Here is a 12,296-nt window from a genome sequence, read left to right as displayed (position 1 = left end):
ACAGTGAGCTAAGACTGTGCCACTGCACTCTAGCTTGGGCAACAGAGCAAGACTCCATCTCAAAAAAAAAAAAAAAAATTCCCAATTTAATCTATAATCCATATAGTCATGAAATAGGTAACATTTATTTTTAGTATGTATTATGCTATTATATATATTAACTCAGATAACACTTACTTAAGTGAGCAAGGAACTATTATTTTTCCCATTTTGCCAATTAGGAAACTAAGAGCCAGGAGATAAGTAACCTGCCTAACTTACCATTACTTAAAAAGCTAGTCACCTTTGGGAGGCTGAGACGGGCGGATCACGAGGTCAGGAGATCGAGACCATCCTGGCTAACACGGTGAAACCCCGTCTCTACTAAAAAAAACACACACACACACACAAAAAAGCTAGTCAGGATTCAAATCCAAGAAATCTGACTCTAGGCCGGGCGCGGTGGCTCACGCCTGTAATCCCAGCACTTTGGGAGGCCGAGACGGGCGGATCACGAGGTCAGGAGATCGAGACCATCCTGGCTAACACGGTGAAACCCCGTCTCTACTAAAAAATACAAAAAACTAGCCGGGCGAGGTGGCGGGCGCCTATAGTCCCAGCTACTCGGGAGGCTGAGGCAGGAGAATGGCGTGAACCCGGGAGGCGGAGCTTGCAGTGAGCTGAGATCCGGCCACTGCACTCCAGCCTGGGTGACAGAGCGAGACTCCGTCTCAAAAAAAAAAAAAAAGAAATCTAACTCTAAAACCTATTTCTTAGCCACTATATTATATGCAATGAATGTGGAAAACAATTGTTAAAAATTACTTATCTTTTGTTAAGATGAGCCAATTGATTACAACAACAAAATTAACATTTAAATAAGGCTGTTTCAAAGATAAAGAAATAATGAATTTAAGGAACCAGTTTAAAATAAGGTTTGTAAAAGAAACGAAAAAAATTGGGGGCCAGGAATGTTGGCTCATGCTTGCTAATCCCAGCACTTTTGGGGGCCAACTGGGAGACCTGCTTGAGCCCAGAAGTTTGAGACCAGCCTGGGCAACATGGTGAGACTCCACCTCTACTAAAAATTTTTTAAAATAATGAAAAAAAGGAAAATAATTTCTGGAAAAGAGTTATAACTGACTCCACAGTATCTTCTTCTTCTTTTTTTTTTTTAAGATGGAGTCTCACTCTGTGGCGCAGGCTGGAGTGCAGTGGCGTGATCTAGGCTCACTGCAAGCTCCGCCTCTCAGGTTCACACCATTCTCCTGCCTCTGCCTCCCGAGTAGCTGGGACTACAGGCGCCCGTCAGCACGCCTGGCTAATTTTTTGTATTTTTAGTAGATTCGGGGTTTCACCGTGTTAGCCAGGATGGTCTCAGTCTCCTGACTTCATGATCTGCCCGCCTGGGCCTCCCAGAGTGCTGGGATTACAGGCTTGAGCCACTGCGCCCAGCCCACAGTATCTTCTTGTGGCTGGTAGGTTCTATTTTACTTTTCTCACAGAAAATAATACAGAGTACTCTTTATACTCAGTTCACTGCAGTCATCTACCTTTAAAAAAAGATAAAATATTCACCTATGCTTAAATCCCAAATTATAAATAAGTTAAAACACTACTAAAGGCTGGGTGCGGTGGCTCGCGCCTATAATCCCAGCACTTTGGGAGGCCAAGGTGGGTGGATCATGAGGTCAGGAAATCGAGACCATCCTGGCTAACATGATGAAACCCCATCTCTACTAAAAAAAAAAAAATACAAAAAAAAATTAGCCGGGCATGGCGGTGGGCGCTTGTAGTCCCAGCTACTCAGGAGGCTGAGGCAGGGGAGAATGGCATGAACCCGGGAAGTGGAGCTTGCAATGAGTGGAGATGGCGCCATTGCACACTCCAGCCTGGGAGACAGAGCGAGACTCAGTCTCAAACACAAAAAACCCAAAAAACAAACAAACGGCCGGGCGCGGTGGCTCAAGCCTGTAATCCCAGCACTTTGGGAGGCCGAGATGGGCGGATCACGAGGTCAGGAGATCGAGACCATCCTGGCTAACACGGTGAAACCCCGTCTCTACTAAGAAATACAAAAAATAGCCGGGCGAGGTGGCAGCGCCTGTAGTCCCAGCTACTCGGGAGGCTGAGGCCGGAGAATGGCGTGAACCCGGGAGGCGGAGCTTGCAGTGAGCTGAGATCCGGCCACTGCACTCCAGCCTGGGCGACAGCGTGAGACTCCGTCTCAAAAAAAAAAAAAGAAAAAAAAAAAAAAAAAAACAAACAACAACAAAAAAACACTACTAAAAGCCATTGTGTTTATAACTTAACCGTCAAAAACTTTAATTCTATAAACACAAGACCATAAGAAAATTTTGAATATTTCTACAATATTGTCTAAAAACAGAGAAAAAGATGCTGTTTAGCCAATTAGCTATGTGGCAGCAGGCAAATTATGTCACCTCACGGAGTTTTAGTTTTCTAAACTGTGAATGGGGTTAACATATAGCTTTAAGCTTTTTTTTTTTTTTTTTTTTTTTTTTTTTTTTTTTTTTTTTTTTTTTTGAGACGGAGTCTTGCTCTGTCGCCCGGGCTGGAGTGCAGTGGCCGGATCTCAGCTCACTGCAAGCTCCGCCTCCCGGGTTTACGCCATTCTCCTGCCTCAGCCTCCCAAGTAACTGGGACTACAGGCGCCCGCCATCTCGCCCGGCTAGTTTTTTGTATTTTTTAGTAGAGACGGGGTTTCACCGTGTTCGCCAGGATGGTCTCGATCTTCTGACCTCGTGATCCACCCGTCTCGGCCTCCCAAAGTGCTGGGATTACAGGCTTGAGCCACCGCGCCCGGCCAGCTTTAAGCTTTTTAATGAGGTGAGTTGACATGCAAATCTCCAGCATATGGCCTGGTCCATATCAGAGAGTGCAAAAAATATCAAATTATGACCAGGCCCGGTGGCTTATGCCTGTAATCCCAGCACTTTGGGAGGCCAAGGCAGGTGGATCACCTGAGGTCGGGAGTTCGAGACCAGCCTGACCAACATGGAGAAACCCCACCTCTACTAAAAATACAAAATTAGCCGGGCGTGCTGATGCATGCCCGTAATCCCAGCTACTCAGGAGGCTGAGGCAGGAGAATCGCTTGAACCCAGGAGGCAGAGGTTGCGGTGACCTGAGATTATTCCATTAACAAGGGCGAAACTCCGTCTCAGAAGAAAAAAAAAAAAATTAGCCAGGTGTGGTGGCATGTGCCTGGAGTCCCAGCCACTCAGGAGACTGAGGCAGGAGAATCGCTTGAACCCGGGAGGTAAAAGTTGCAGTGAGTTGAGATCATGCCACTGCACTCCAACCTGGGTAACAGAATGAGACTCTGCCTCAAAAACAAACAAAAAATCCTTTTCAATAAAAAGGTATTTAGGCAAATACTATGTTACATCGCTACATCCTGGGATTTCGGCAACTGTCTAATTTTAAACATTTAACTAGTCTTCTTGTGGTATCTTATTCACACACAAATTATAACACTAACAAAATCCTTAAATGTAAATTATCTCTAGAGAATGGGTAACAACGTAAATTTAACAGGATATTTAGGCGTAAAGATAAGGGTTAACATAAAACAAAGAAATGAATACATGTACTTTGACCTATTTGACCCATTTAGCTCTCTTCTTGTAAACTACCTTCAGAGACACTTCACAGTTGAGTATATAAGCACTCCTATTTAAAATGAGATATAAGGGTGTACCATGATTCTGAAGGTACTCACAAAAGAAAGAAAAAAGAAGAGTCAACTGAACTACTACCACAGATAGCAAGAGAATTACTGCAGGAACCAGGAACAAAATTACTATCCAAATTGGGCCTGGTGCCTCACACCTATAATCCTAACACTTTGGGAGACCAAGGCAGGAGGATCACTTGAGGCTAGGAGCTCAAGACCAACTTGGGCAACAAACTGAGAACTCATCTCTACAAAAAAATAAAGGCCAGGTACAGTGGCTCATGCCTATAATCTCAGCACTTTGGGAGGCTGAATGAGATGGGAGGATAGCCTGAGCCCAGGAGTTCAAGACCAGCCTGGGCAATGTAGAGACCCCTCTCTACAAAAATTTAAAAATTAGCCCAACATGGTGGCATGTGCCTGTAGTCCCCACTACTTGGGAGGCTGAGGTGGAAGGATGGCTTGAGCCCAGGAGATCAAAGTTGCAGTGAGCCATGATCACACCACTGCACTGTAGCCTGGGCAACAGAGCAAGACCCTGTCTCAAAAATAAAAAATAAATATAATAAAATAATTAGCTGGGCAAGGTGGTACACGCCTGTAGTCCCCAGCTACTTGGGAGACTGAGGCAGGAGAATCACTTGAGCCCAGGAGTTCAGGGCTGCAGTGAGCTATGACCACCCCACAGCACTAAAGTCTGGGTGACAGAGTTAGACCCATCTCTAAAAATTAAAAAAAAAAAAAAAAAAAAGACAAAAAACAAACAAAAAAAACAACTGTCTAGAAATCAGTAGCCCAGCAGAGATTAAGACAGTAAACTGGGCCAGGCGCAGTATAATGCCCCGTAATCAGCGCTTTGGGAGGTCTAGGCGGGTGGATTGCTTGAGTCCAGGAGTTCAAGACCAGCCTGGGCAACACGGCAAACCCTTGTCTCTACAAAAAATACAAAAATTAGCCCGATACAGTGGCACATGGTTGTGGTCCCAGCTACTTGGGAAACTGAGGCAGGCAGATTGTTTGAGTCTGGGAGATGGAGGTTGCAGTGAGATGGGCCACCGCACTCCAGTCTGGGCGACAGTGAGACCCTGTCTCACACACACAAAAAAAAGATGGCCATTGATCACGTATAACTGACTTCGTTCCCTTCCAAAACTCCCCTAAAGAGTACTATCACAAGGAAAGGAAGACAAGAAACAAAAGCAGTATGATTTTATAAGTAAAAGAACAGAAGGATGAATGGTTAACTAACTGCCAACCTGAGACAGCCAGAGTCTAAAACAGTGGGAAAAAAAGCCAAGAAACATTCTGATTTACGCTGTAGGCTCAGAAGTCTGCAGCACCAGGTATCCCTGGAACAGAATGGGCAGATGCTAAAAAAAGAGGTTGAGAGATCTCTTCCCTCCCATCAAGCTGATGGTGACAGGCCTTTCCCCATCCTAGCACAGATCCTAAAAATGTTTTTCTTTGACAAGATAGAACATAAGATCTAAGACTTGGGTTCACCAAGCACTGGGGAATGTTTCAATACCAAGAAATATCCCCTCTCCACTGCTTGAACCCAGGAGGCGGAGGTTGCAGAGGGCCGACATCACGCCACTGCATTCCAGCCTGGGTAACAAGAGCAAAACTCCGTCTCAAAAAACAAAGAAATGTCCCCTCTCCTACTTGATTCCCAGAGAGCTGGCATCCAGACTTATATTTTCCAGGCAGCAAACTCTTCTCTGGAGGCTTTCTTTCTCAGCAAGACTCTTCCCTGGGGAACTAAGCATCAGCAAAAAAGGAAAGCTCTAAAAATATTAACCTATGGGGTTCCCCATCAATTGGCCAGAAGATCATCCACAAGCTTCAAGTTAGAAACCCCACTCCCACTCTTCCAATTTGCTTTTTAGTTCCCAATTGTTTTTGTTGTTGTTGTTCTTGTTTTTTGGGTTTTTTTTTTTTTTTGAGACGGAGTCTCGCTCTATCACGCAGGTTGGAGTGCGGTGGCGCAATCTCCGCTCACTGCAAGCTCCCCCTCCTGGGTTCACATCATTCTCCTGCCTCAGCCTCCTGACAGCTGGGACTACAGGCACCTGCCACCACCACACCCGGCTAATTTTTTTTTTTTTTTTTTGTATTTTTAGTAGAGACAGGGTTTCACTGTGTTAGCCAGGATGGTCTCAATCTCCTGACCTCGTTATCTGCCCGCCTCGGCCTCCCAAAGTGCTGGGATTACAGGTGTGAGCCACTGCGCCAGGCCTTTAGTTTCCAATTCTTAAGCATAAATAAATCAGTCAAGAATTACACAATATATATAACATCTACTATGTACCCACAAAGATTTAAAATAAAATTTTTTTAAAAAGGAATTACACAGGCCAGGTGTGGTGATGGGTGCCTGTCATCCCAGCAGTTTGGGAGGCCAAGGTAGGTGGATCACTTAGGTCAGGAGTTCCAGACCAGCCTGGCCAACATGGTCAGACCCTTGTCTCTACTAAAAATACAACAATGGGCCGGGCGCGGTGGCTCAAGCCTGTAATCCCAGCACTTTGGGAGGCCGAGACGGGCGGATCACGAGGTCAGGAGATCGAGACCATCCTGGCTAACACAGTGAAACCCCGTCTCTACTAAAAATACAAAAAATTAGCCGGGCGTGGTGGCGGCGCCTGTAGTCCCAGCTACTCGGGAGGCTGAGGCAGGAGAATGGCGGGAACCTGGGAGGCGGAGCTTGCAGTGAGCCGAGATCGCGCCACTGCACTCCAGCCTGGGTGACAGAGCGAGACTCCGCCTCAAAAAAAAAAAAAAAAAAAAATACAACAATGAGCCAACGTGGTGGTATGTATCTGTAGTCCCATCTACTCGGGGGGATGAGGCACAAGAATCGCTTGAACCCAGGAGGCAGAGGTTGCAGAGAGCCTAGATCACTACAAGGGCAAGACTCTGTCTCAAAAGAAAAAAGAAAAAGAAAAAGAATTATAGATGGAGTCTCGCTCTGTCGCCCAGGCTGGAGTGCAATGGTGTGATCTTGGCTCACCGTAACCTCCACTTCCCGAGTAGCTGAGATTACAGGCATGCGCCACCACATCCGGCTAATTTTGTACTTTTTTTTTTTTTCGGTAGAGATGGGGTTTCCCTATGTTGGTCAGGCTGGTCTTGAACTCTCGACCTCAGGTGATCTGCCCGCCTTGGCCTCCCAAAGTACTGGGATTCCAGGTGTGAGCCATGGTGCCCAGCCAATTTTTATATTATTAGTAGAGATGGGGTTTCACCATGTTGGCCAGGCTAGTCTCGAACTTCTGACCTCAGGTGATCCACCCACCTCAGCCTCCCAAAGTGCTGGGATTACAGGCGTGAGCCACCATGCCCAGCCAACACTTCTAATATAAAAAGAACTGCTAGAAACTAAAAGCTTAGTGGCAAAAATGAAAAATTCAGCAATAAGAATTGAAAGATAAAGCTGAGAAAATCTCAAGAATTAAAGGAAAAAATAAAGAGGGCAAGGATTATATCTCGGGGAGGGGGAAGAATTATATCTCCCACTAACTATACACGTTTGTGTGCGTGCGTGTGTGGGTGTCTCAAACCTCATGGACCAGGCTTTTTTTTTTTCTTAAGACAGGGTCTAGCTCTGTCACCCAGCATGGAATGCTATGGCACAAACACAGTTCACTGCAGACTTGACTCCCTGGGCTCAAACAATCCTCCCACCTTGGCCTCTCAGAGGGCTGGGATTACAGGAGTGAGTCACAGTGCCCAGAGCCACTTTACTGATTTTTTTGAGACAGAGTCTCTATCTGTTGCTCAGGCTGGAGTATAGTGCTGTGATCAGTGCTCACTGCAGCCTCAACCTCCTGAACTCAAGCGATCCTCCCACCTCAGCTTTCTGAGTAGCTGGGACTACAGGCGTGTGCCACCACACTAAGCTAATTTTTATATTTTTTTGTAGAGACAGAGTTTTGCCATGTTGTCCACACTCAAACTCCTGGGCTCAAGCTCTCAAGCTATCCGCCCATCTCAGCCTCCCAAAGTGGTTGGAAAACAGGCATAAGCCACTGTGCCCAGCCACTTTACCTACCCACCACATCCTGACACAGTCCTAAGTTTAACTAATTAAGAGATGTGCTGTGAAATGTAAGAAAATAAGAGCAAATAGGTTAGTAGAAAGCAACAAGGGTAAAATGAAGGCAGGACTACTACTACGGGGGACAAATTAATCACAAGTTTGTTTTTGATGAGCAACGGAAAACTGATCAAGGTTGAAAGGACAGAATTGGCAAGAACTGAATCCCAGATAATAAAAGTAGAAGTAAAGCTTGTTAAAGAAAAAGCAAATCATTTTCAGTCCTAATAAAATTATTCACACAAGGATTGGTGTTAAAAGCATTAAGTGAACAGCTGACAGAGAAAGGGCATTTGTACTGTACCAAAATGAACACATAAATCACTGTCTAGTAGCAAAGAAAACCCCGAAAAAACAAAAACAAACATTAACTTCCTAACAGAGAGAGATTAGGCCACTCAGATTCGGTGGTCAATCTTAGAATTAGGAACAGTGTGACAACCAGTTTATGTTATCTCCTCATGTGATGCTAGCTGGACTGTCAGGGTACATAAATAACAGTCTTCCTCAAATACTAGGCAAATATCAACGTCAAAACAACAGATTATTGAGTAGTGTTTCTTTTTAATCCAACAGTAAAGAAGTTTTTCCAATCTCTTGGAAAAGAAAAAATTGTAAAATGCAAGGCACTTAAAAGAGCTAACTTGTTCTCGAACTTGAGTTCCAGTGGTATAAATGCCAGCACTCCCCGTGCCTTCCCAGGGACTACCATGGCTTGGCTCTGGGGACAGGTGCACCCAAGCAATTAACTTGAAGGCCAAGGCTTTCAAGATAACACAAAGGTAAATCCCCCAAGAACACCGTACTACTGCACTAATTATATGAGACAGCAAAGCGAGGTAAAAAACAAAACAAAACAAAACAAACTCACAACGGAGATATTTCCCTCTTAATTTCTGCCAAAGCCTCACGACATAGGCTCGAAGGTGATTCCTGGTCCTGGAATGAGAAATGAAAACCAATTTCTGTACAATCAACCTGTATGCACAACCAACTCAACACCGGGAGGTGGCAACGGGGTGAGAGGCCAAGGAGTTCCTGGGCTCGGCGACCCTCCCCCGCCCTAATGTGACCCAGAAATTAAGTTGAAAAAAAGAACTACAGGAACCGCAACGACGAGACAAAGCTAAAACTGCTTCGTCCACCTGCAGGACTGGGATGGAGTGGGCTGGGGACCCGAGGCCTGCTCCCACGAAGGCAGAGGGACGGGTAAACGTTGCCTCGACGACAAGGATTTGTACTCCCTCCTAAGTTTGCCCACCCAGCGTCATCTCTGCCACTCCAAGCACCATTTCCGAGGTAACGGGCGGCGCGCGTCACCTCTGGGCCCACAACGGCCTCGAGAAGTTGCCCTGGGGCCCCAGCAGTCGACGACGGGCCCCAGATCCGCCATTAAACTCGCCCAGAGAAGCAGCAAAGGGTAAAAGCCGCGCAGCGCCGGGAAAAAGAAGAGCGGAGGAGGAGACCCAGCGGGGCAGAGGCAGCAGCCCTCGCCCGAAAAACCTGGGGACCTCGGCTCCGGCGGCAGCGCAGCCCCGAGAGCGGAGACCCGGCCGGGGCGCCCCTTCCCCGCTCCCCCGGCAGGAGAGAAAGGAAAATGCCCCGCGACGTCCCCGGGCGGCCGGCACCCCGCCCCGCCGCCCCGCGACCCCCGCCAGCCCCGCGACCCCCGCCGCCCCGCGACCCCCGCCAGCCCCGCGACCCCCGCCGCTGGCCACCGCCTCCCCCAACACTCCCGGCCTCGCCCGCACTCTCCCAGCCCCTCGGGCCGTAAGCAAAGGCGCCGCTGACAGGAGCGCAGCCCCGAGCTGCCCCTGAGGCCCCGACGCGGCAGCGGCAACGGCGACGGCGGCCGCGCCGCGGGATATTAACCGGGTCGGTGGGAGGCTGCGGGGGCTGCCCTCACCCATCTCCGCCTCCTCCTCCGGAGACTGCGCTGCTCCCAGCCACCCCCAGTCTCGGCGGCCCCGGACTGGAAAGACAGCGGGGATAAGCCTCACCCGGTTCTGGCTGCGGCTCCGCGGAACGAACCTCCCCTCTCCCGGCCCACCCCGCTTCGGCGACACGCACAACTCCGCCCAGTCCAGTCCCGGCTTTCGCGCTGGTGAGGAGGAGAAGGCGGAGAAGACGACGGCGCCGCGGCCGAGCCCGGGGAGGCCCCACCCTCTGTGCGCTCGTTGGCGGCGGCGGAGGCGGGCCTGGGCGCCTCGAGCACGCCCATTGGCTCCGACGGCAGTCCTTCAAGGCTCCTCCTCGGTGGGGTGGTCCGGAAGGCTGTCCGTCAGCTGCGGGCCACACCCGCGGCCCGGCCGTTCCACTCCCGCCTCTGCCATCCCTCAACGCCTGGCCGGGTTCTCTGCCCGTCGGACTCCCGCCCCCACTCACCGGGTCCGCCAGGCTCAGGAGCCCGAGATTCGCCGCCCGTCGCAGCGGCCGCGCTTCGGCCCCTCAGGGCCCGGGGCTCTCCGGGACCTATATAGCCCGGGAGACTACGGCGGGGCCGCCTGCCCGGGCCCGGGCGCCCAGGCTGCGGCAGCGGATCTCAACGCCTCTGCCCGAGGAGAGCGGCAGCCTCGATGCCCCAGCGCCCTCCCTGTCCAGTTCCTGGAAGGACACGGGCGAGGCCCGGGAGGCGCTGGTGCGGGGCCGAGTGTGCTTTCGGGGCCGCGGGTGAACTGGAGTCCGGATCCGGCCCGCTGCGGCCAGTGGAGGCCTTTCCACCCTCGCCGCGCCCCGTGGGGAATAGTCCCCCACTTCCCGCCACGGCTGCAGCAGGAGGAGACGACGTCCTCCATTTTGTCGGCACGACTGTGGGAACTTGGGACCCCCAAAAACCAAACCCTCTGGGGCCAGGACTTGTCCCGGGGAAGCCCCGACTGGGCGCTGCCATTCGGCCAAGGGAACAGCCCCGGCTGCTGGCGTCTGCGTCCGCGGGGCCGTAGGGGACGGGCACGACGGTGGAGAGACCCAGACGCCGCTCCCCGCCTCCGTCAACCAAGATGGAGGGAGCTGCGGGCTCCCCTGGAGCTGGGCTCCCGCCGGCTGGAGGGGCCGAGGCCCGCCCTGGGGCGTCCCTGGGCGCCGCCGTCCTGCCCGGGGCGCTGGCCCTGCCCAGGCCGCTCTACCGCCTGCCACCGTCTCCTAGTCCTGAATGGTTGATGGAGGCTCCCTCCACAGCCCGCTGAGTCGCGGGGAGCACCCGCTGCGGCCCCCGGGAGAGCGGAGTCAGGGACAGACGGCGCCCGGGGAGGGCGGGCCCCACAGGCCACCTCCACGAGGGGTCTTCTCTTTTGTTCCTCGTCTACACCTACGTCTTCGGCGGATCTCATGGTGCTGAACCATTTCCCAGACTCCACGTAAAGATGGAAGCGATGCCGGCTTCGTCTCGCCCTGGCGGTTCTTAGTGGGATTACAACTGAGGGTGTTAGTTTGGATAAAAGTTGATGAAACTTACCTTATGTCTGGAAATACACATAATGTGATTTTTAAAAAACACATTGAGCCCCGTTTTACTAATGTGGTATCGTAAAGGCACAGGTTTATTCAATGAAAGTCAGACATGAACCATCATCTAATGCAGGGATGGCCAATCTTTTGGCTTCCCCGGACCACATGGGAAGAATTGGCTTGGGCCACACATAAAATAGGCTCACACTAACAATAGCTGACGAGCTAAAACAAACAAAAAAACCAAAACGCCAAAGAAAATCATAATGTTTTAAAAAAATTTACATACATGTGTTGGGCTGCATTTAAAGCCGTCCTGGGCCACATGCATCCCCCAAGGGCTGCAGGTTGGACAAGCTTGATCTAAGACAAAAAAGCATGTTCATGGATTGATGAGAGTGCTGTGTAAGCCTTTGCATATTACATGGTGCTGTATGTCATGGACATGCCTATTACCACCTACATTTTTTAGGTCCTCAATTACTCTTTGGAAATAAATGAATTACATGTAATGTCATCATTTTAATGACTGCTGTAAATTACAAGCACTGAGTACACTGGGTTCGTGGAGAAGGGCTCCTCCATAGAGAAAAGTTAAAGGTCTGACAAACTTTAAACGGTAAGCTCAGTAGCCACATGTCATGTATTTTCTGATTATCATTTTTAACCACGTCTCTACTGAAAATACAAAAAATTAGCCGTGCGTGGTGGCGGGCACCTGTAGTGCCAGCTACTCAGGAGGCTGAGGCGGGAGAATGGCGTGAACCTGGGAGGCAGAGCTTGCAGTGAGCAAAGATCACGCCACTGCACTCCAGCCCGGGCGACAGAGCAAGACTCCATCTAAAAAAAAAAAAAAAATTGTCACACATATGACACAATTGCACCTGGCACATCAATTAATAAAAGCTTGTAAATTTTGCCTGTCATTGTTAATTCCCAATTACCACAGTGGTACATTAAGAGAAAAAATTCTGGCCCAGCGCGGTGGCTCACGCTTGTAATCCCAGCACTTTGGGAAGCCGAGACAGGCGGATCACCTGAGGTCAGGAGTTTGAGACCAGCTTGACCAAT

At 49.9% G+C, this 12,296-nt stretch overlaps 1 protein-coding gene across 2 annotated transcripts in view; it reads right to left on the bottom strand.

Annotated features, from left to right (window-relative positions):
* The window catches only part of ZMYM5 (zinc finger MYM-type containing 5), a 28,035-nt gene extending 18,293 nt beyond the window's left edge, over nucleotides 1–9,742 (bottom strand). For both annotated transcript variants that reach the window (XM_025364389.1, XM_025364391.1), the window contains exons 1-2: nucleotides 9,685–9,742; nucleotides 8,650–8,717 (exon numbers count right to left, since the gene is read on the bottom strand). The gene's annotated coding sequence lies outside the window, so the exon portion shown is untranslated. The remainder of the gene's footprint in view (nucleotides 1–8,649; nucleotides 8,718–9,684) is intronic.
* Between the last annotated feature and the right edge of the window lie 2,554 nt (nucleotides 9,743–12,296).

The sequence above is a fragment of the Theropithecus gelada genome, chromosome 17 (assembly GCF_003255815.1).
Source record: "Theropithecus gelada isolate Dixy chromosome 17, Tgel_1.0, whole genome shotgun sequence".
In the NCBI taxonomy this organism is placed as follows: Eukaryota; Metazoa; Chordata; class Mammalia; order Primates; family Cercopithecidae; genus Theropithecus; species Theropithecus gelada.
The sequence above is the reverse complement of the archived record's forward strand: the minus strand, read 5'-3'. Positions and strand labels throughout refer to the sequence as shown.